The sequence below is a fragment of the Ambystoma mexicanum genome, chromosome 8 (assembly GCF_040938575.1).
Source record: "Ambystoma mexicanum isolate Mex_15411 chromosome 8, UKY_AmexF1_1, whole genome shotgun sequence".
Lineage (NCBI taxonomy): Eukaryota > Metazoa > Chordata > Amphibia > Caudata > Ambystomatidae > Ambystoma > Ambystoma mexicanum.
Window position 1 is genome coordinate 1,446,904,850 of NC_090929.1, and position 23,534 is coordinate 1,446,928,383.

General features: G+C 47.6%; 1 protein-coding gene across 4 annotated transcripts in view; it reads left to right on the forward strand.

The window, feature by feature from the left end:
- The window catches only part of LOC138473098 (prominin-1-A-like), a 1,012,351-nt gene that overhangs the window by 173,558 nt on the left and 815,259 nt on the right, over positions 1 to 23,534 (forward strand). For all 4 annotated transcript variants that reach the window (XM_069611612.1, XM_069611614.1, XM_069611613.1 and 1 more), the window contains one exon: positions 9,210 to 9,299. The gene's annotated coding sequence lies outside the window, so the exon portion shown is untranslated. The remainder of the gene's footprint in view (positions 1 to 9,209; positions 9,300 to 23,534) is intronic.

Consider the following 23,534-nt stretch of genomic DNA (forward strand, 5'->3'; position numbering starts at 1 on the left):
TTCTCAGCTCAGGAGGCCCGTCAGATCCTAGGATCCTCTTTCAGGCATGCAGCTCACACCTCAAGCCTCTTATCCACCAGCCAGGTCTCTCCAGCCACAGGCCTTTCTCAGATAGGGCTCACTGATTTCCACTCAAAGTCCTTGGGTCTTCTTTTCTCCCCCTTCTAAGTAGGCCTTGGTTTAGCTTTGTTCCCCTGGCAAGGTGGTGCCCCGATGGATTAGGCAGCTCTCCTGGTCTCTCTTCCTAGTGGTTTTCTTGCAAGTCCCTTTTAGATTGGAACTTGCCAAGATATAGTGTTGATGACATTCCATTATTATCAGAATTCCCATGCTACGGAATAGCCAAATCCATGTCTTAATATTTCATTTAGATTCCCATTCCAGTCCAAAGTCCGTAGGGCATTTGCCTCTTATCTATTTTGTCAGAATGACTAAGGATTTGGCTATAATATAATTAGGCTTTTATATAGCGCTACAAACCCTCAGGTATCCGAGCGCTGCTTATTATTACCCACGGTGTGTGGTGCTCATTTATCGACCTCGGAAGGATGAAAGGCTGAGTTTGACCCCGCCGGGATTCGAACCTGCGTTAACAGGCTCTGCACGGGTGTCAAAGCGAGCGCTCTACTCGCTGTGCCACTTGACCGGCTATGTCTTACTTAACTCAGATGGACCCGCAATTAACATTTATTTAAGATAGTTATTCATTTCCATAGTTATTTGTTTCCATTTTGGAGTCTCATTATCAACATCTCCAAAAATATACCCAATGCTCTGGTTGTCTTCTGGTTTATGGCGAGTCTGAAAATACTAATCATATCTCCGCACGCCCTTCCTGGAAGGAGCTACTGTTTTTGTCAATTAACTCCTGGGCTGAAATAATCACAAATCTGCCCCTTCCTGAATCAAACATGACTTCTATAACCTATGATCACAACAACTTTTAATTCCCTCAGAATTGTGAGAAGGCCGGAATCCTAATTTTTCTCATAACTCCAGTTGTATCCATCACACAAAATCTGTTTTTACATGGTCTCGACAGACTTCTTCTGCCCTTCAATATGAGACCTCACTGGGATGTATGATGCACTTTTTATTCAAGAAATGTGTTCAATGTTGGTCAATGGCAAGGCATCCCACGTGTCCCTCAGTTTCACATCAGCCCCCACCAATTCTTGGGTTGAATTTCTCCATAGTCACCTCACCCGAACATCTGCTTTTAGCAATCTGTTTCATACACAATGTTTGGTCATCCATTAGTGGCTCTGAAGCCATTTCTTGAGGTCGAGTTAGCCCTGAAAAAGTAATTTCTGTTGGCCCCTAATGCACAGATAATGGGGAGACCTACCCTTACAGGCCATTTCTGCTGACTGTGTTATCTGCAAATCCCACAATTTGAATCTACTTCTCTGTATATTCTTTGTATTTATACCTGAAAACCAGACCTTCTTCTCCTGGAGGTCCTCAGCCAAAGGTCTTGAGTTCAAATTTGCAAAGGCACAGACCTTTTAGTTCAGTGGGGAAAACACCAGCTGCATCCATACTTCAGAAAATACAGCTTTAAATCGACAAGATGTGATTACATGTAACAATTTAGCATTATATCTGGGCATTTGGTTTAAAATGCAACCTTTCTTTACTACTATATTAGAACAGAGGTAGACTCATTATTAATCTTATGCACACAGATAGGCTGCAGTTAACTTAGGAAACCAGTGTTGAAGTCTAAAAAAACAAAATAGGACTTTCTCTTTACAGGCAGGCTGTCATTTTATATGATGAAAATTAAGTCTCTTTATTCCTGATCTGTCACTTGACTTTATTTCTTAAATGTCAGGCATCATTCCTCCTTTTTATCTTCCAAATACGATGTGTTTCAAATGTATAATTTCTTTCCATGTGCACTGCTGCAGTTTTACATCTGTCAAGGTGCCTTTTCCCAGTTTACACAAAGTTTGCCTCTGCAGTCCCCATGTTTCTTCCCATTCATTGGCCATAGCCTATCAGGTAAATTCCCCTTCACTTGCGCATCTGTGCATTTTAGTGGAGTTGGCTAGGCCCATTTATTTCAATTTTATGTTCTCTAAAACCTCTATCCTTGAGGTGGAGAAAGTCATCCTCTCTCTCAAGCCGTCAAATTGTCAGGGCGATTCCTGCCCTGCCCAGCCCATAAAAGATGCTGCTAGAGATCTTTCCCCATTTATTGCAAAACTTGTCAACTCCTCATTCACGTCTGGCACGGTGCCCACCAATCTAAAACAATCCTGGGTACTACCACTGCTCAAAAAGCAAACGCTAGACCCTCTTATACCCACAAACTACCGCCCTATCATGACAGTCCCCTTTCTGCTTAAAATCTTGGATAAGATTGCCTATAATCAAATCCAAAGTTTTCTGGAACAACACAAACTCTTAGGAGAACACCAATCAGGATTCCGTCCCTAACACGGCACAGAGACTGCCGTCATTGACCTGAAGGCACAAATAGATGAACTAAGAGATAAAGGAAAAATGGCTCTCCTCTTGCTGCTGGACCTCTCGGCAGCATTTGACCTCGTGGACCATGGGGTACTCTGCAGCCATTTAGACTCTGCTGCACATTTCTCCAGAGAGGCCATAATTTGGATTGAATCCTTTCTTAGCGACAGGACCATGAGGGTGTTCTCCCCATCGGCAGCGGCTGACCCAATCTCCATCCTGTGCGGAGTTCCTCAGGGCTTGTGTCTCCCCGACTCTATACAACATATTTACTAAGCCCCTTTTTGATGATCTGGACCATCTCGGTATAACCTACTCTAACTATACAGATGATACCCAGATTCTCCTCCCACTTTCCGGGGATTATAATAAGGATTTGGCCTTGGTAGATAGGGTGTATATCATCGTCCAGGCATGGATGGCAACCCACGGTCTGTGCCTGAACGATGATAAAACGGAGCTGATCATCCTGGGGACGCATTCTAACCTAAAAAAACGTAGCCAGGACTACACCTCATTTGAAATTGATGGGAATATCATCAGGGTGTCTAAAGACGTGAAGCCACTTGGCTTCTATCTGGATGCTACCCTTTCTTTCGACAAACAGGTGAAGTACTTGGCTTCGGCCACCGCTCTCACATGCAAGCTCATTAGAGCAGGCAAGCACTTTCTCTCTGACAACAACTGCCTTATCCTAGCGAGAGCATTAATCCTCTCGAGGCTCGACTATTGTAATGCCCTCTACATAGGAGCTAATAAATCCATCACCCACCGAATTCAAATTTTACAAAATAATGCCCTGCAGGCTGCCCTCGGTGTGTCTAAAAGATCGCATATTTCAAAGATTAGGTGTCAAAATAACTGGCTGTCCACCCAAAATAAAATCCACTTAAAGGTAGCGTCCCTGGCTCACAAAGCCCTGAACAATGCCGCACCGAGCTATCTCACTAACAAACTCACAAAAAGAAACCCCATGCGCCCAGCTAGAACCTCAAATGTCAATAGCCTCATCATTCCAAGATTTAGGCTAACTAAGGCAGGGGGTAGCAGCTTCCAGGTTCAAGCGGCCCAATTATGGAACTCGCTGCCAAACCCTCTACGTGAGGAGCAGCCCTTTCAGAAATTCAGAACCAACTACATTAATCTGCTGAGGTCTGCCAATGATAAGCTCATTAGCGCCCACTTATCCTCATGCGACCCTAGTATATACACATTACTATCCTGCTCTACTTTGATCTTATGGACCTCCTCACTCTGCCCACCTGGCCGATGAGCCAACGTCCATTTAGTGCCTGTACATATACTGTCCTTATTGTACTTTGTACTCATTTTGCCCGTGTGTAAATTGCAATTGCCGCCTACCTGTGATATATTGTACTTTGTACTCTGTATGTAACCCATGACCCTACCCTGTAACCTAAGCTTCGCATTTTCTGTCCTCTGTGCCTGGCTACCTTCGGGTCTGTTGCGCATTATAAGTGAATAAAAAAAACAAACAAACAAACTAGGCCTTATGTCGAAACTCACTGTTTTGTACTGGCTTTTATATTTCAATGTAACTCCACATTATCCAGCTTCACTCTCACAATAGGGGCCTAGCATAGCCTTTCCATCTCTGTCACTCTGGGGCTGTCTTTTCAACCCACAAGTCCCCCTCACCCCCGGGTCTTTCACTCGGTTGACCTGTAGAAAAGAGCAAGGGAGAGTGGGGATTTTGCTTTCTTTTTGTTTTGGCTTATTTCATGAATTTCCTCGTTGGAGCACATCTGCCCTTTTCCCGTTCTGAGGGAATGGTGTTCTGGTCTGCACTCCATTCTTTTCAGAGTTTGGGGTTTAGCCCTGGAACTCCTCCCTTTCTGGAGCTTACTACCCCGAGGCTATAAAGGTAAGGAGTTATTGACTCTGCAGAGAGTAAAAAGAGAGGTTAGGTATATTATACAGTACTTATTTCCCTGGTAAATAGGCATACAATTTAGAAAACAAAACGGCATACAATTTAGAAAACAAAACATCACATAGCACATTGACATTTATTTCCCTCACATGAACATTTCCTCACATATTTTTATTTTTATACCTTCTTTGTGAGGATACATTCCTTTACTCACTGTAAATGTGTGATACTCTCTATCCGGGTTTCCATCCTTTCCTTTCATTCTCCAGCTGGCTCCTCGACTCTACCTTCACTGGACTCTTCAATCAGTCATAGCACCTTTCTGGGGTGACAGCTCTTCAACCGTTTGATATGGACCTATTTCTCTTCCGTTTGTTCTGCTTTAGGGATGCAGATCTTCTAGGCGACAGGTGAGATTTTATCGACAATTTCAAAGGCACCGTGCCAAGAGGGGAGGAACTTCCGCTCCTTTGTCTGGTTCCTTTGGAAATTGTACAGGTAGATCCTGTCTCCTACTTCATACTCCTTCTTGGTAGTTTTTAAGTCATAGTAGGCTTTGATTCCTTCTTCCAACATGTCTAAATTGTGCTGAGCATATGCAAAAGCATATGCAAAAGCTTGATGAAGGTGTTTCCACAAATTCTTAATGGACACGTTGATCAGGGTATGCTCTTGAGTTCTGTAGAACAGATGCTGAGGTAGCACCATTTTTCGTCCAGTCATGAGCACAAATGGAGACATTTTGGTTGCAAAAGACGGCACGGACCTGCTGGCCATTAGGAAAAGCGGACATCCCAACTTGGTCCAGAGTCCGCCACAAACGTCTTTAAGATGCTCACAATTGTTTTATTGTACCTGCATCACCTGATCGAGGCTCGGTGGTAGGCAATGTGGAGTTTTCATTTGACCCTCAGAATCTCCCACATCTTGGTCATCGCTTTGCTGGTAAAATGACTTCCTCGCTCCTACTCAATCCTTTGGGGAAGGCTGAAACGAGAGAAGATGTGATTGATCATTAGTATGTGGCAGCTGTCCCTGCCTTACAATTCAGGCTGGAAGACATTCTACCCACTTGATAAACAAGCATGTCACAATCAACATGTACTTGTTTCCTCTAGAGGAGCAAATCACTGGCCCCATGAAATCGACTTGCAAATACGACCAAGGCAGTGTCATTCCCCTTTTCTGTAGGGGAGCTCTGTGTGTGAGAGAACTTGGCTGAAACTGAGCACACACAAGACACCCCTTTAAGTAGATTTCGGGGGTTGTGGCCCATGTGTGGCCAATATGTGACTTCGAGCAAGATTCCTAATGTTGTATGAAAGCCCCTATGACTGGCGGTGGCCGCATCATGGGTGTAACTTAACATCAGGCTTCGTTATGAGGTAGGTACTACCCACTGGTCAAATCCAGATATGGATCTCCGTACTAACAAACAGTCTTGGATTTGGAACATTTGGGAAAACTTCATCAACACCCGGAGATTCTCCTTCACAATATAATTGGATTCTGTCAGAGGAAAATTCACGAGGTTGTAACTTTCCACCCCTGGATCTCCCTTCGCCGGGCTCGGATCCCCAAATGACAAGGGGGACCCTTCCCTTCCCCTTCTCTTGCAATACTTCTTGCTTTCATAAACCTTAATGTCTTTTTAAAAAGGTTTTCGGGCTTTGCCCCTGGTTGTCGTCTTCCCTCTGCCTGGTTCACTCTCGCCAACCTTTGGCTGCCGGCTTACCTCTGCCGGGTTTACTCTCGTCGACTTTTACCAATGATTCCTCACAGGACTTTCAGACTCTGTCCCTTTTCATTAGCATCCCTTGCCCGGGTTCACTCTTGCTAATTTACATACTTCATGTGTTCATTTTCAACATGCGGGACTCACTTCCCTTAGCTTTCACAGTTCTTTGTCGGTCAAAGACTTTCAACGGTATGGACGATTTTACGAGACCCCTGTATGACCACTTTGACCATTCTTCACCTCTTCCCAAGGGTTTTGTGTTACAGTAGTTTCTTCCTTTGGGTAATCGACCATAATTTCCTGCTTGTGCACCCACATGGTGCCGTACTCCTCTGTTGCTGGTTTCCCCCTTCTTCTATCAATGTATAATTAAGCCTTTCAAAGTTAAAATTAGCCAATGGCTACTTTTCGTTCAACACAGTTTGGTTTCTCATCTATTATCCCCTCGACTCACTGGCTGTGATGAACCGCGTGCCTTTCTTTATCCTTGGATTCAAGGATGGCACCACCGAGACCAGCTTGCGAGTCCTTCCCCAGCTTGATTATCAGCAGAGGAGGGTCTTGCGTACCGTAGACATCTGTTGTAACACACGCTGGCTATTGTTTGTGGTCTTATACTTTCTGCAGAGGCTTCCCAGACCTTGGTTGGAAAAGGGCAAGGTCGCTTCTCTCCTTGTTGCCCTCTCTCTGTGCCATCTTTCTCCTCCTTTTGAACTGCTGTGCTGAGTTAGCTCTCACGTCATGCGGTCTTCCTTGCTCGTCCTGTGCTCTTGTGCTCCATGTTTTATCCATGTGTCGAAAGAAAAGGGCTGTCAGGTGTGTGTGATTCTAGTTAATTGCCTGACTCTGCCTGACCCTTGGGTTGGGACATGTCAGGTAAACAGTTTTAACATGAGTCTGGTTTTTATTACAGTGTAAAACAGAGTTTTTATTGGAAAAAGGAGTCCGAGTTCCTGAGGGTCCTACGGGTTAGGGTGGGGAAAAGGTGTCATAAGAAAGAGGTGGTTAGGCAACTTGGAAAGGTAGGATTTTTAGGGTTTATTAAATGATCAGGAATGACGAGGATTCTTATTGTAAAATAAATGGGGGAAATTGTGCGAAGGGTACGGTTTGGTAAAAGCAGACCGGGAGTTCGGAAAATAATAATTAAAGTGACGAGGAGACGAGTGACGGGGAGTATTCGGATAGGAATCAGGAAACCGGGATTCTGGGAGTTGTGGTTCTTAGCAAGTTTACCAGATGCAAATGGGTTGTTCGCTTTACCTTTCGGTAAAGGAGATTCAACGGCTGGAAGGTATGATGAGCAGGAAATGCTTTTATAAAAGCTTCATGGACTTCGTTCCCATCATCATCATGTTCGTGATGGTACCACGTCTCACCTGGGGTATTCCCTGAAGCATAACCCTGGGTTCCTCTATCCAGGTGATCCTCCCCCACTGGTCCACCCCCAGGAACTGGATCCAACAGCGATGCCCTGGCCACCTGAAAAAGGGATTCCGGGGCTCTACCCGGGGAATTACCCTTAGGTTTCTTACAAGTGACTAGTTCTTTCTCCCATTGATTGTCAACATGGTATGAGCACCCATCCACATAAACTGTGGGTATCCCCTGACACGTGTCTCCCTCATAGACTTTGTGCGGGGAAGTAAGGTACACCTCCATATTGTGGTTGGTCCTTAGACTTTCGTCCTCAAGACAGTTTTCTTGAGCACAGTCATGCAAGTCAGCCAATCCTTGCGCTAGAGGACTCTTCTTGTTTTAGCCATATCTGACCTCCACAGCAAAACCTTGCAGGGACAGGAAGTAATTCTGGAATTCTTACGATCCCTGTTCGGATTCGGTTGCTTTGTAAGTATTGCAAGGGTTGGTGAGGAGTCTCCACTATCATGTGCTCCCCTGGATGAATGGGCGGTAGCTCTTCAGCGCTCACACCATTGCCAGGAGTAGCTTTTCGCAATCATTGAATTTTTCCTCCACAGAGGACAAAGTCTTGCTCGTGTACGAGATTATTTTGTTAACCTGGTTGTGCTTTTGGCATAATACTGCTGTTCAGCAAGTATCTGAGAACCCCGTCTCCAAGAAGAACTCCTTGTTCTTTATGGGGTATTGCAAACAAGGGGCCTGGAGAAGGTGTCTCTTTATTTGTTTTACTGCCTCGGATTGTTCCGGACCGCGCTCCCAATTGACCCCAGACTTTAATAAATGGACCATGGGTCGAGTGACCTCTGTGTAGTCGTCAATGAACTTTCTACTATAATTAGTGAGTCCAAGAAGACTTCTTAGTTGCAGAGTAGTAGGGTCTTTCAATTTTAACAATGCGTCCCACTTTTTTATGCCTGGGGACTAAGACCCTCAAGGGTGATTTTGTGCCCTAAGAAGTTCACGCAGGTCTTACACCACTGTGCCTTCTGAAAGGACAGTTTTGCTCAGTTTTTCTGAAACTTGGTCAGAACATAGCATATTTCTGCTATATGTTCCTCCACAGTTGAGCTCTTGATTAAGACATCATCTACATAGGCCAGGTTTCCCAAATCAGGCGTGGCCTTGTGTAGGAAGATGTTAAATTAATTGCAATAGTTTATGTATCCAAGGGGGGTTCAGGTCCATGTGTATTGCTGCCCCCGGAAGGTAAAGGCAAGTTTATGCTGGTCTTCCCTACTCCCGGGTACTGTCTAGTAACCGTTGGTCAGTTCAATGGTGGTATACATCTTTGATCCTTGGATCTGGCACAGTCCCTGATCAATGTAGGGAAGGGGCCATCTTGACATGTTGACCTGTTTATTTAACTCCCTTAGGTCTGCGCAAGGTCGCCATTGGCCATTGGGTTTGAGTGTCCCCAGTATCTGGTTGTTGAAGGTACTGTGGATTGGACGAATTATCCCACGGGATTCAAAATGTTTAATAATCTCTGTGAGTGACTCCATGGACATGAGAGGTAACCAGTATTCCTTCATAAATACTGGCGATATCTCAGGGTATGTGGGTATGGTGGTTCACTGTATCTGTGTGCGTCTACAGTCATATGAATCCACAGCAAAGATATCCTGAAAATCCAGAAACGCCTGTTTCAGCTTCTGTTTTTGCTTCTCGTTCTCACAGGCATCAGCAAGACTGATTTGTTCTCCGACCTTCTGCTTAAAGCCTGGAAAGACCTCGAGCGTGGCAATTTCATCGGGATCCTCCAGTTGGGTGAGAGATCTCTTGTTATGGTGTTGGCCTGGATGTGAGGTTCCAAGGATGGGAGGTAATCACTGTTGACTCGGAATACCACCTAATACTTCCTGTTGTCACGGGTCACCTCTTTCACACCATAAGGGCAGGAAGAGTACACCAAGAAATTCCTCACTTGCCTGGTGAAAATCTTTTCCAGAGGGATACCGTCGTCTTTATTTAAGCAGTCAATCAATAGAATAATGTTGGGCATCAAACAACATTCCGGTAAAGGTGTATGTGCCCAAAGTGATACTTCGAGGGTCAATGTTATTTACCAATATTTGAATGGTGTTGTTTTCTAGGTAAACTAGGGGTGTTGGATGTAAATACAAACCTTGTTTATATAGGCGTCCCAGTTTTTGAGGTTCTGTCCTCGCTTAATTTTCTGGGGGAATTGTAAATTGTTGCACCTGTTCTGGGATGGTAACCTCTTCTCTCACTTGAATTTCAACCGCATATGGCAGCAATTGAGGTCCCCAGAATGCTTTCTCAGTGTTGTCAAAGCCCATTGGGTTACCCCCCAGTTGGGACCAGGCTTTGTTATTAATTGGGTCCACATTAATTGCGATTCGATTGAGAATGTCACTGCATAGGTAAAAGGTGGAGGGGACATTTCTCACAACCCAACAATTATGTTCTATGCTTTTGTCGCCAATGGAAATTTTTAACATCCACCTGCTAGGCAGTAGATGTTTGGAATTTGGAGTTTGCAGGCCCATTTCACACTTATCAATCAATTTAAATGTGTGAATGGTGTGATCTTTTGGGAGTTTTCTGAATAATACTTCATTGATGAAGCTTCTTCTGTTATTCTGGCATACTCTGGTGAGAACAGGCTCCTCCCTCTCATTAATCTGAAATGGGAAAAACAGCTGTTCACCCTTTATCGGGATGTCGGTCAAACTTTGAGCTGTTTTTTCATCATCTTTTGTCATGGGATTTGGGTTTTCCTCCGATTGTGGATTGTGGGGCTGAGCGGCTGGCACCCCGCAAACTGGCGAGACCGAGGCTGACGAGCTGAGGGCCTACACTGGGAGTGTGATGAGCGGCTTGCCGGGAGATGAGCATAGCCGTGGATCCAGAGCCGTACCTCCCTGCAGGCGTGGTAGAATTAGTGCTGACTGGAGCCAACAGACCCAGCGGTTGGGGAAGCTGTGACTGCCGCTGCATATCCGGGGAGGGCTCTAGGAACCCTCCTCCCTGGGTTGAGCGCTGGTGCTCCAACTGGCAGCCCCATCCTAGGAGTGAAGCGATAGCAGGGGAGAGCACGGCCCTAACTGTGGTCAATCCTGCTGTCGATGAGGCACAAGAGGCGACCAGTTCACCGGTAGTTGCTGCATGGACTGCTAGCACCTAATGAACATTTATGGAGCTGCATTTCTCCAGACCCACCCCATGACGTCAGAGTAGGAGATTCAGATTACCTGAGAGAGAATATCCGCCGGCAACGCAGAGGTCCTACAGGAGGTCCAGATGGGACAGGAGCTGAGGTGGAGGTGTTATAGCTGCCACTGTCAGGAGTGCCAAAGGGGGCCAGCCGGCTGGTAATCACTGCTAGACTCCAGGTGGGTGATGCAACAACTGCCAGCACCCACGCTGGGGGAACAGTTGGTGGCAGAGATCTGGAGCATGGCAATGTGGATGACACTGAGAGGCCAGCTAGGAGTGCGGACTCAGTCACTTGCTGAAGGCAGTGTAAGTGTGCAGGGCCCTACCATGCTGGATGATGGGGAGTGCTGGAGTGCATGGTGGAGGCCTGCTTAAGAGGTGCAGCGTCGCGGTGGACAGCAATGGGACGGACCAGCGGCAGCACAGAAGGCAGTGTACACCCCTGTGACAGAGATGCAGTGGCATCCCCATGCGCAGGGCCGGTGCAAGAGAATTTTGCCACCCTAGGCAAACTGTCAGATTTGCGCCCCCCGCCCCAAGATCCTAACCAATCCCGACCAACCGTCCTCATTTTGTTACTGATTGCTGCAAACCCATTACCGCCACCTAAAACGTTGCTCACGTCTTCTGCTGTGGATCGATTCCATTGCACTTTCCTCACCCCCACGTCCACTCAGTGTTCGGTTTCAGAGATGAGATTGAGGAGTTTGGGATCAACATCTACCAGTTCCCAGAATGCGACTCCGCAAGCAGCAGGACATGCAGCTGAAGGTGAGGTGTATGAGTTGCAGTGCAACGGTTAATGGTCATCATCACGATTTTGGGGGAAGGAATCCCCACACCGATACTTCACTTACAATACCACATGCCCACCTTTTGATTAACCCCTTAGTTAGATTTGCACTGCGTGATCTGCTCTCCCTTAGATCAGCTTTTGGGGAGTTCAGTTGATAGTCTTGTACATTATTCGATTTTCCTTACTCTTTATTTGGTAGAACTGTAGTGTGATTGTGAATAGCATTATTGACCCCTTTATTGTATATTCGTTGCCCTGTTAAATGCGAATATTTTGGGAGCTTGCTTATTCTATAGAACCTCAGTGGGTCGTGTGAATGTTGAGGGGCTGAAGAAGTATTCTTTCTGTCTCCGATATCATTGTGCATTTATAAACATTTATAAAGCTCTGATGGATTCTACGTAACGTAAGTAAAGCTGCCTGATGGAAAAGGCAACTGAAAAAGAAGGGGCTGGGGTGCAGATGACCCTGACATGGCACTAAAAAGACGCAGTGATGGTTACCAAACCAAGAGGCGCAAGAGACAATGCGGTGGGGGGGCAAGGGTGCTGCCCAAGCGCACACTGATCGACTACTTGTGCAAAAAGCCATGGTGGGCTGGCACAGAAGAAGTGTTGGGCATCACGTGGCTCCCCAGGAGAGACACATGGAGGGGCAGAAGCAAGCTGTTCAATGTTCATGGCTTCTGCTGCAAGTGAAAGAGTGACGGGAGACTGGGTGGAACAGGCTAGTTCAAAACACAGGTAACGCGCATGGGCAGCTTGAGAGGTAGAGAAAGGACACAATGCACTTTGCATAGAATAAAGGGGGGCTGCTGTCGACATGTGTGTGACAGTGCATCACGGCTTTGCTGACTTCATAACAATTTGTATTTTCAGAACACATTCCTGAAAAATTAATTCAACATTAACAAAAAAACAAAATAAAAGGGGCAGAGGGCTGTATAGGAAGTGTGGGGAGGGTCAAATCCCAAACCAGGGTGGGTGGGGGAAAGGAATCAGGAAAAATCAAAGCGGCAGACGTGCAAAGGTGATGTTGTTGGCCTCATCTCCCTGAACGTGCAATTCAGCATAAATACAGGACAGGACACTGCAGGGAGCTTGAAATGGTATCGGGCTGCACTTTCCTGCAAAGAGGCTCACGGCTGCTCCGAGTGGGGGACTCCGTAGTGTCGACTAACAACAACAAAAAAACACTCGTCACACAAATAAGTAACCATTTTGAGTTGAAAGGCATTCATGTATTGACTACACTGCTTGACACAGTACAGTAATAGTTTAATATTAGACTGTACAGTACAGTTGCCTGTGCCCCGAGTGTGCTAATAAACACTAACAGTATTGTTCTGGTCGTCCATTCAATTAGCTGACAAAACGTGCAGATAGCAGCAGGCCGAGAGCCAGCTAATGGGCATCTAACTTCTTTACACATTCTAATGAGACTATTATAGTGCAGATTCAATGTTACAAGCAGTTAACTCTCAAGTCTGCAAGCACCCACTTAAGGACTGCTGTGAGAATGAGCTGTCTTCTGAACCCTCTCTATCCTTCCAATCACTCCTCTGGCATGCAAGTACTAATCCCATATCACGATTTCAATTGCCTAAAAACATCATCATATGAATGCAGGTGCCAACAGGGAAACACTTTACATTAGTAATTGCAGCACATTTGTTAACGGGCGCCGTTTAACATCGGTGCCCTGTTCTGTGCGGCCACGGCTATGTAGGTCAGCCAGGTCGAGTCAACATAGCCATAGAGGGGTGGAGGGGGCGGCCTAAGCCCGGTCAGCTCAATGGTGTTTCACCACTCGTGGCGGTCATGCCTAGCGTCAGTGCAGCTCCTCTGCCCTCAAACAAGGACCTTTCACAAACGAGCTCTATGCACATCTTTGTGAATCAGACCAGAGCGTTTTGGGGCTAGCAGGCTGAAATCAAACATTGGACCCTGCTTGCGTTTGGAAGATATTAAGGCCTATACTATTTCCCATGGAACGAAATTGTCAAACACCCTCACTGCATTTGTGACGCAGAAATACGGGAATTAACCAGAAGGAGGTGTGCCACTTCTGCGATTAGGTCCACTTTGCCTGGGCTGTGTTGGCTAGGCCATTTGCTGTGAAGGAAATGCATGCAATGCAGTTGTACTTCGTTTCCCTCAGTTTGATAAGAATACAAACAGGCGGCATTCCCTAATGAAGTATGTTCATGCTTATTATGTGAATGAGCTGCACGTACATTATACATTCTGACTCATGTAGTGCCTACTGATTAATTGATCGGAGTGCAGTGCTGGCTGCCCAGGGCACTGCGCGCAATTAGTTTCAGTTTGCTCACATAGATGGCGCCTTTAAAAGCGATCACTCTGCGGCTCTTGATTTATGATGGCGCCGCTCAGCTGGACATCCTCCCTTTGGGTGGGCGTGGGCCGGCCGGGCAGGCTTCGAGGCCTCCCCCGGCAGCAGAGGGGACAGGGACCTCTGGCTCCACTATGTTATCCATTCCCAGCATATGTATTTCTATTTCCCGACAACAGGCAACAGCAAAGAAATGTACCTTGTGTCTTGGGGGTACCGTTCCGCCGCCAGGGTGTGTGGCCTGCTGGGCTGGTCGCCTGGCAGCACACGCACAACAGAAGGCTGTTGCAGGCTTGCAGGCTGCAGCTAGTACAGGGCCGGCCCAGGATGTGTGCAGCCAGGTCAGGTCACAGGCTCAGCCAGGCAGCAGCGGAGAGGCAGGCTGTATCGGACTGACAATCGAGCCTGGGTGGGCTGGGCCAATTTAATTCCAAAGAAGAACAGCAGACTGCAGCGTTCATGGCAGTCTACGATGGGCAATGGCACATGTGCGCTCCGTTCGTGTTACGCCTAATGCACAGGTGCCAGCGTTTGAGCGAGTGCTGCCACGCCCATGCACACACTCTTGAGTGACCCTTAGCCGACCTGACCCTTGTCATTTCACGTGCCTGGTGCAGGGCTGGACTGGGAACTAAAAGAGGCCCTGGAAATAATTACTGGGGACCAAAAGAGGCCCTGGAAATAAAGTTCAAAGTGGCCCTGTATGACACCTTTTCAGCAAGCCCAATGCTTTTCCTATGAGAAAATTTGGAAATACCACAGAAAAGAGGCCCAGGGTGCAGAGGCCCACCGGGAAATCTCCAGAGTTCCCTATGGGCCGGTCCACCCCTGGCCTGGTGCTGCGGCCGCGCTGCCTGGCCTGCTACTGCTACAGGCAACCTCAGCGTGCAGACTGCAGACAGTGTGAACAGGGCCAGTGCTATGACAGGCAGAGTAGCGTTTTGCCGCTCTAAAATTTGCAAATATAGGCAAATGCCTAAACTTGCCTAACGATAGCACCGGCCCTGCCCATGCGGGAGCAGAAACGGCTAGGTTTGGCACGGACAGCCAACCAGATGCAGAGGGGACCCAGGGAGAAGTGCTGATTTTAGGAGGTACATTGAGGTGAACACCCTGTAATGGAAGGCCTGGGTAAAAGGGACCCACCAGTGCAAGGGGACGCTGGGATCAAGGAGGACAAGGACGGTGGCACTCTGGCCTGAGCGTGGCCCAACACCCTGACCTGGATTGGGAGGACACAGGTGGATGAGTTGGGAAGATGGGAGGAGGAATTGTGCTTCAAGGTGAATGACATTGAAAATTGAGAGGCGGAATAACCTCTGGTTCTTCGGACTGCAGGAGAAAGAAGAAGAGTCTCCAGCTGGTCTGGAACAGAAGATTCAGGAGATAATGGGTATGGTTCTGGGCTCCAAGGAAGGTGAACAGGTAACCCTGGACAAGGTATAAATCCTTGAAAAGGCACAACGCATGGGCCCACACCCTGCTCCTGGGGTCTCTTCTTCAACCCCAGCCAAAAAGGGGGTACAGACCTGAGGAGTGGGAAGGGGGATTTGTTCTTTTTGAAGTCCAGAGTTGGTTTCCTAATGTTGTGTTCTGGGGGTGACGGGAGGTAATGAGGATTGAGTGGAGATTTGGGGTAGGATGATGATGATGATGATGTTGTGGGCCATGTTCAAGTTCAGTCCACGAGGTAGTGCTGTTGGTGCTGCAGGAGCTTGGGGTTGCTGGATGGTGACGGGTGGGGAACCTAGTGCGGCCAGGGCAGAAGCCACATTCCTGATGGTTCAACGGGTGTGACCATGATACGCAAGACAATCAGTTGAATGCCTCAGACAGGGGGAGGGGGAGATAGGTGGGGTTCAGTGTGGGGCGAGGGAGGGGCAGTGGATGGGCCTCATGCAGCGGCTAACACAGAAGGGCAGGGCAGGGTACTTACCGGGAGGCTTGAGGAGTGCATGACGACTGGTAAAAAGGGCTATGGCTGAGGTGAAGGTGGCCACCATAAATGTAAAGGGGCTTCGATCCCAAAACAAGAAGTTATTAATCAGTAGCATTTTCCGTAAGCAGCATCTGACGGTTCTCTTTTTGCAGGAGACCCATTATAAGCAGGGGGCATAATCTGAAATAAAGGGGAAGGACATCGGCAAGGTGGATTGGGCTTCACATAAAGATCACAAAAAGGAAGGGGTGGGTATTTTGCTGGGGAAAATGCTTCAGATGACAGAGGTCCAGGTCAAGAGGGGGTTTGGGAGATGGTTCTTGTGGATAAAGGGTCTCTATGAGGTAGCACAGATCACATTGGCTACTCTATACATGCCCAACATAGGTCAGGTGCGATTCCTGCGACCCATTTTTTATTTTTTTATTTTTATTTTTTTGCAGCATTGGAAGGGTGGGCAGAAGGAGGCCACACTCCTGGGGGTGACTTTAATATCATAGCAGACCCGGTGTTGGACTGGTGGTCGGTATAGGGGGGAGGCCCGAGGAAGGCAAGCAAGGGTAATGTTGACTTTGGATACCCCCTAAAAGAACACTACTGGGCTGACGTCTGGCGGGGTCACTTTCCAGAGCCGGGAGGCTATACATTCTTCTTCTCTCTGTACTAGACACACACCAGGATAGACCTCCTGCTTGTCCCGCAGGAACAGATAGACGTAAGTGCACCTAAAGTAGAGCCGATATCCTAGACGGACCATGAGATGGTAGTGGCGGAGTACAGAGTGGTGAAACCTCCTCAGCGGTAGCCAATGTGAAGGTGTAATGATATGCTGCTGAGAGACTGTGTGTTGCGGGACTTCCTGGGGAAGGAGATGGGGGCTTACTTTGAAGCCAACGACAATGGGTTAAGTGCCCATGGCTACGGTGTGGGAGGCAGCAAAATGCTACGGTCAGGGTTCTGTTTATCGCAGAAGGGTCATAGAAGAAAAGGGAGAGGGGGCTATTGGCGAGGTAGACTCCAGGAGGAATTGCAAGCTTTAAGATCCCAACTAGTACAGAAGGACGCAAATAGGGAAAGGCTCCTAGGGGAGATGAGGGACAAGAGACAGGAGCTCCACTCGATATTAATAGGTGAGGTGATTAGTAGGATGAGATCTAAGCAGCAGAAATAATATAAAAAGGGTGATGCTGTGGGTACGTTTCTGGCATACAGGGTGCAGGGATGCTGGGCGGAAAGGAGGATGGACCAGATACGTGTAGTTGATGGGGCTTCGGTGGGCAGAGGGGGGGGACATCCCGTCCCAATTCGTGACATATTTTCAGCAGCACTCTGCCCGGCCGGTAGAGGCAACAGGTGAGGTGATGCGTGGCCACATTAATGATCTGCAGCTCCCCAAACTCATGGCGGCAGAAGGTGAGGCCCTGGAACTGGAGGTGACAAGGGAAGAGGTGTTGCAGGTGATCCTAAAGTTAAAGGCGGGTAAGGCCCCTGGGGAGGATGGGTTCACGTCAGACTTCTACAAGCAGTATCAGTCCTCACTGGCAACAGTCCTGGCCAAGCTTTTTAATTCTATTATTGGGGAAGGCACAATACCACAGCCGTTTCTGTGGGCCTTAATGTCATGATCTCTGCTTCCAAAAGGTCAGGGTTTTCCCAACTCCCTTGGAAGCAGATCCATAACCCAGGTTCCGAGTGCCAACCAGTCCCAATTGGGACCTTTTGGACCCAGTCCTGGCGCCAGTGGCACCAGGCTCATAAATATGCCCAGTCCCAGCGCTGGAAGTGCCGGGCTCATAATGCTTGGGTGGACTTACCTGCAGCAGACCATGCTGCTTACTTGCCTGCCAGTTGAGCCTCTGATCCCCTTCTGTTTGGAACTACTTTTCCTGTTGGGTGGGGCTGGAGCCACTCCCTAGATTCAGAACACTGGAACTCTTCTGGAAAGCAGGAACTCTTTTCTTACCTAGGCGTGGCTGTGGAAGGAGACACCGAAGCACTACAGGAGGCTATTTAAACCACACCCGGTGGATGAATCTTGCTTTGCGTTATTCTGCAACCTCTGCAGCAGAACGCTCATCGTGTCATCTGCATCCGGTCCTGGGCCTAAGACAAGAAAGAACAGGTTAGCATTCCGGCATCTGAAAGGCAAAGGCTTACCATCCTGAATCCAGTCTTCAGCAACACCTATAAAGACAAGGAAGAACAGGTTAGCATTCCGGCATCTGAAAGGCAAAGGCTTACCTACTCTTTGTGCGCTCCGGAGGTCTTCACACTGCATTCCGGCATCTGAAAGACAAAAGCTTACCAACTCTTTGCACGCTCCGGAGGCCTTCGGCGCAGCATCCCGCATCTGAAAGACAAAACAAGGTGCGTTTAAGACATTGGGGAACTTTAATACTCACGTGCCATTACTCCTTTCCACATCTAATCCAGTGGGTATTCCGGCACCCTGCAGCCGCTCCGAACTCGTACCTGCAAAATAAAAAGACAGTTAGAGCGCATCGTGAAGCAGGCAACAAGCGCTTACTTACGTGCTTCCAGGCGCTTCTATTCATCACACGGGCTCCATCTTCAACTCACTTCAGCCCGTCATCCGCCATCGCCGGAACCCTGCAAAACAAGAGACATCATTACTAAAGACTTTACAGACATTTGAATGACTCGAAACTTACCGTTCGTGCAGTAAACGACAGACAGCAGTCCTCTGAAGTCAAGAGGCCTGCGCTACCTATCCAGTGAAGAAACTGGTTACAGCACCCTGCCCCGAGGCAGATGGAGAGCTCGGCATTCACTTACCTAAGACATCTTACTCTACACGTCAGGCATACAGTGCACAGAGGTCCAGCCCAAAGAGCCAACCGGGTGCTACACATCACCTTTGAAGATACGGTAGTCGCCCAGTCAAGACCGGCGCCTCTGCGAGAATCAGGTGAGCGTTACAGAACGCAAAGCCTACCGCAAAACTCTCGCCCAGGCGCTATGGAAACCTCGGATACTGACCCCCTAGCCCGGTTACTTGGGGAACTAAGGGCAGAAGTGCATGCAGCTCGTCAGGAAACGAATGCTCTAAGAAGGGAACTAATTATTTCCAAGGAGAGAACAGACAATCTTGCTAGACAAGTGCTACAGTCACAAGCCGGACAGACCCCGTTACCCGCATCAGGGGCAAATCTTCCTTCAACCTCCTCTATGAATCCAGTGCAGATCAACCTACCTGGGAATGTACCTCTGGCTCCGCCCAAACGATTTTCTGGTGACCCAAAGAGGTTTGCAGTATTTATCAATCAGTGCCGGTTGCACTTCTTATGCCGGCCAGCAGCCTTTCCAACTGATCAAGCAAAAGTAGCTTTTGTACTTTCGTACCTTAGTGGCAATGCGGCAGACTGGTCGATCCCTCTAGTTAATCAAGATGATCCGGTTCTCCATGATTTTCAAGCCTTTCAGCTTAGTATGGAAAAACTGTTCGCAAGACATTCACAGGGGCAGGCTTTGGACAATGAGCTTCTTTCGTTGCGACAGGGTAATCAAGACCTTTTGGCTTATATTGCATCTTTCAATAGACTAATAGTGGAAACTCAATGGCCTGAGGACAAAAGGATTACGCTGTTTTATAGAGGTCTACGTGGAGAGCTCAAAGACGTTTTAGCCCAAGTAGTGAATCCCCCACAAGACTGTTCGGATTATATAGACTTGGTCGTTCAAATAGATCACAGGCTGCAGAACAGGAAGGCCGATCGTTCCAAGTTTGATGCTCGAGTATTTTCCAAACCGCCAACTCCTTCCAAAGGAGTAGACTCCGGGGAACCCATGCAAATAGGGGGTCTGAAAGGTCCTCTAACACAAAGGGAGCGGGAAAGGAGGAAACAGTTGCAATTATGCCTATATTGCGGAAACTCAGGACACTTTCTTCGAGACTGTCCGGTGAAACCTGCCAAGTAGGCAGTAGGAGCTGCAGTTACCAAAGTTACAAACTCAGAGCAGGGAAACGACCTCGCCCGACAAGAATAGAGGTCCTCTTGCCGAGCGTGAAAACCAGTTCCGTGACCTCGCATTTCGTGGTACCGATGGTCCTCATTAGCCCTGATAATCCAGATCGATTACATGCAATTGAAGCTTACGTCGACAGCGGTGCCATCGGCAATTATGTGGATCATGAAATGGTTTTGAGGATGAATCTAACTCTTTGTCCCAAGGCTGTAAAGGACGTCATTACTACGGTGGATGGTACGAGATAGCCTCCGGGCCAGTAACGCATACCACTCAAGAGGTGACGCTAGTAAGTCAAGATGGACACCATGAGAAGATCGTGTTCGATGTGATCAAGGCCCCTCAGTTTCAGATTATTCTAGGAATACCTTGGTTAGAGAAACACAATCCTCTGATCGATTGGCGAGCAAGAACGGTCCAGTTTCCAGAATGTGTCTCTACTTGTCACCCTCCACCTGGTGTTGCACTAGCCGCAATTTCTTCAGAGACTCCCCAGTTACCTCCCGAATACCTAGAATACCAAGATGTTTTCCGGAAGGATCAGGCTAACTCTCTACCTCCTCATAGGTCTTATGACTGCCAGATAGACCTGATACCTGGATCTACTCCTCCTTGTAGTAGAATTTATGCCCTCACCGAGCCTGAGAACCTTCACCTTCGACAATACCTGGATCAATACCTGGCAAATGGGTTTATTCGTCCTTCCAAGTCCCCTGCTTCTTCAGCTTTGTTCTTCGTTCCAAAAAAGGAAGGAGACCTTAGAACTTGTATCGATTATCGCTCCCTGAACCAGATCACCGTTAAGAATAGATATCCGTTACCTTTGATCCCTGAACTCCTGGACCAAGTCAGAAAAGCATGCATATATACAAAGCTGGATCTTAGAGGAGCTTACCACTTGGTACGAGTAAAAGAGGGCGATGAATGGAAAACGGCCTTCCGCACCAAGTATGGGCTATTTGAATATCAGGTCATGCCCTTCGGGCTTTGCAATGCCCCGGCCGCCTTTCAATATTTTATGACCGATGTCCTTAGAGAGCTCATAGATGTATGTGTTGTTGTTTACATTGACGACATCCTCGTTTATTCTTCATCGGAATCTGAACATCGGAAACACGTGAAAATGGTCCTCGAAAGATTGCGTCAACACAAACTTTTCGCTAAGTTGGAAAAATGTGTTTTCAACGTGACTGAAGTTGAATTCCTGGGATTCATATTATCACCTGGCGGAGTGCGTATGGATTCAAAGAAGGTCGATGCAGTTCTCAAATGGCCATCACCATCCTCCGTAAAAGGTGTGCAAAGCATGTTAGGCTTCGCTAACTTTTACCGCAGGTTTATCCCCGAATTCTCTCGAATAGTCCAGCCCATCACTGCCTTGTTAAAGAAAAACAAACGTTTTGAATGGTCTACCGAGGCGCAACAAGCTTTCCAGGATTTGAAGACTAAATTTATCTCTGCACCAATCTTAAAACACCCTCGCCCCGAACTCCCCTACATCGTGGAAACTGATGCTTCAAGCCTTGCCATGGGGGCAGTTCTATCACAAAAGGACCCGGTAACCAATCAGTTGCATCCCGTGGCATTTTGGTCCCGCAAATTCTCGCCTCCTGAAATCAATTACACGATTACTGACAAGGAACTTCTGGCTATCAAGTCTGCCTTTAAGGCTTGGCGGCATTATCTGCTGGGGGCCCGACACACCGTTACTGTGATTACGGATCACCGAAACCTGCAATATTTGAAAACCGCAAAAGCCCAATCCTCTAGACAACTCCGTTGGGCATTATTCTTTGCCGAGTTTGACTTCATAATTACCTATCGACCTGGTACAAAGAACGGTAAAGCTGATGCCCTTTCTCGGATGGGAGTGGAAGAACACTTGATCAACCCTAAACCTGTACCAATCATTCCTGAACAAAGAATTCTGGGTGTAATCGCCACCGAATCCATAGAGGAAGTTAAGGATAAAGCCAGGCAACTTGTAACTCCAGCAGACATACAGAATTGGCATCTGCAGGGAAAGGACTTTGCAGTAAAGGACAACTTATTGTATTTCCAAGAACGATTATACCTACCCAGCACAGATTTACAGAAAAAAGTAATCTCTTGTTATCACGACTCTTTAATGGAAGGTCATCCCGGTATGGCCAAGACCTCAGAAAAGATCAAGCGCTACTTCTGGTGGCCGTCTTGGAAGAAAGATATCAGAGACTTTATAATGTCCTGTGGAGTATGCGCCCAAAACAAGAGTCAAAAGGAAAGACCAGCAGGCCTCTTACGCCCTATTGACATCCCACCTCGCCCTTGGCATACGCTTTCCATGGACTTCATCACCGATCTACCTCCATGCTCCGGATACAATACGATTCTAGTAATCGTGGACTTATTCTCCAAGATGGCGCATTTCATTCCGCTCAAAGGCTTGCCAACAGCAGCAACTCTGGCCCGAGAATTTCTCGAAAACATCGTCCGACTGCACGGTTTTCCTTCGGTTCTCATTTCGGATCGAGGTAGTCAATTTATTTCTCATTTTTGGCGAAGTTGCTGTCGGTCGGCTCAAATTGATGTGAGACTATCGACCAGTCACCACCCTCAGACCGACGGACAAACCGAGAGGACCAATCAAACTCTGGAACAGTATTTACGCTGCATGCTGCAACAAACTGAAAAAACTTGGAAAGATATCCTTTGGATAGCCGAATATGCCTACAATAACTCTGTCCATTCGGGAACTGGGAAAACCCCGTTTTTTCTTTTGTACGGCAGTCACCCTCGAACCTCGGAGTTGGATCCCCTCCAAGATCTTGAAACACCAGCAGTAGACTACCTGCATTCTACAATCACCCAAGCCTTTAAGGAAGCTGTTTCTCACCTTCAAAGGGCTAAAGAACAATACAAGAAAGGAGCAGATCAACATCGGAAGGAAGCCCCTCACTATCAAGTAGGGGATCAAGTCTGGTTATCCACCAAATATCTATCTCTAAAAGGGCCACGCACATTCAACCCAAGATACCTTGGTCCCTATTCCATCACTACCATAGTAAACCCAGTAGCGGTCAAGTTGGACTTGCCCCCGCACATGAAGATACATCCGGTCTTCCACGTCTCTCTATTAAAACCCGTGCAACCTCAAACCCGACTAACCAAATCTCCAAAACCTATCCTAGTTGATGGAGAACTCGAGTTTGAAGTCAAAAGCATTCTGGACTCCAAGATCTCCAAATCTAAACTATTCTACCTAATTGACTGGAAAGGCTACGGCCCCCAAGAGAGATCCTGGGAACCTGCTGAATATGTCCACGCTCCTCGCCTAATCAAAAGATTTCACCGAACATTTCCTGACAAGCCAAAACCCCCGGAGAAGCCCAGTTTGGGAGGGGCCTTGAGGGGGGGTACTGTCATGATCTCTGCTTCCAAAAGGTCAGGGTTTTCCCAACTCCCTTGGAAGCAGATCCATAACCCAGGTTCCGAGTGCCAACCAGTCCCAATTGGGACCTTTTGGACCCAGTCCTGGCGCCAGTGGCACCAGGCTCATAAATATGCCCAGTCCCAGCGCTGGAAGTGCCGGGCTCATAATGCTTGGGTGGACTTACCTGCAGCAGACCATGCTGCTTACTTGCCTGCCAGTTGAGCCTCTGATCCCCTTCTGTTTGGAACTACTTTTCCTGTTGGGTGGGGCTGGAGCCACTCCCTAGATTCAGAACACTGGAACTCTTCTGGAAAGCAGGAACTCTTTTCTTAC